This window comes from Pinus tabuliformis, chromosome 5_2, assembly GCF_031772625.1.
Source record: "Pinus tabuliformis cultivar Carrire ecotype Pingquan chromosome 5_2, CPIR1, whole genome shotgun sequence".
Classification (NCBI taxonomy): Eukaryota; Viridiplantae; Streptophyta; class Pinopsida; order Pinales; family Pinaceae; genus Pinus; species Pinus tabuliformis.
This window is the reverse complement of record NC_142306.1, coordinates 1,066,162,111-1,066,163,741: the sequence shown is the minus strand read 5'-3', so window position 1 is coordinate 1,066,163,741 and position 1,631 is coordinate 1,066,162,111.

Below are 1,631 nucleotides of genomic sequence, written 5' to 3'. Positions count from 1 at the left end.
AAAACCATCAACTTCAAAAACTAGAGATCTACACGTCTGTCGAGGTACTTTGGTCCAAAGACATGGGCACAAGTACCGAGGACTAACTACCATGGACCAAAAGGAAACTTCCCGACATATACGCCCTTTTATGTTCATTCATCTGCGTGTATACGCGCCTTCGATATATCTCTCCTGCGTATACGCGACTTAGCATGCATATAACCAGCGTGTATACGCAACTTGGACTTGATTAACCGGCGTATATTAGATTTCTCTTTATTCTGTAGTCTGAACGGAGGTCTGTCATCAAAGAGAGTTGCCATCAAGGACAACACCTGTATCAAAGCGCCACACCTGTGCCAAAATGCCAACAATCTCCCCCTTTGGACTTGATGGCAACCTCAAGATCCTTAGAATCATTCTCCCCCTTTGTCATCAAGGGCAAAGGGCTATGCTCCCCCTGAGTACATGCTGATACCTCTGCTTGGCTGTGCTGAATCATGCTCCCCCTGACTGTAGGCCAGATCTGTACCTGTAAAAGATGTTCTTCAACAAGAACCAAGACTTCTACACCATAAGGAACCTTACTAAAAGACTCAATACATACATCCATACTCCCTACCAAGAGGGGACACATCAGAAACAACCAATTATATTACAACAATCATCCCAGGCATAGTGGGGAAACCAACATAGGCCGTTACATGACCTTGACACCATAAAAGAGATATCACAAGAGAGATACATGACATAGAGACAACAGATCTAGACCAAGACTTATGAAAGTCACCAGCAGCATATGATAAACATCTTTTTAGATCAGCAACCAGGATTTCTTTCTGAGCTCCTTTTCCTAAAATCAACAACCAAAACATCTGAATGCCAACAATGCTTTATGAGACTGTTAAGCTGCTCCCCCTGAACCTGTGCCTGTTGCACCCCCTGAAACTGTGCCTGAAGAATTCTGACATACCCATTGCTGTTCAGAACTCCAGAGTTTGCCCTTGCTGTTCAGAACTTTATATATGCGATTTCTCCTGCATGAAACTGCGTATGTACGCGGATATACTTTCTGCAACAAGCGTTCAACAGACACGCGACTTACCTCTCATAAATCGGAGTATATACGCGGATATCCCTTCCGTAACCTGCGTATACCAACTTTTCTGTAAACAAACTTCAACAGCAGGATAAAGCATCAACTACTCCCAGCTTTTGTCTGAGATATTCAAAAGTTTCCCTGGGCAGTGGTTTTGTGAGAATATCAACAACTTGTTCCTTAGAAGGAACATACTCCAACTTGACCTTCTGCTCAAGCACTTGTTCCCGAAGAAAATGGTACTTGATTGGTATGTGCTTGGTCTTTGAGTGCATGACTGGATTCTTGGAAATGCTGATTGCACTTGTATTATCACATAAGATAGAAACTGGTGGAGTGCAAGTGATTTGAAAGTCCTGCAAGGTCTGCATCATCCAAAGAAGTTGTGTGCAACAAGATGCTGCAGCCACATATTCTGCTTCAGCTGTAGATAAGGCAATCGAACTCTGTTTCTTGCTGAACCAAGATACTAATCTGGAACCCATGAAGAAAGCACCACCACTTGTGCTTTTCCTATCATCCACACTTCCAGCCCAATCTGCATCTGTGT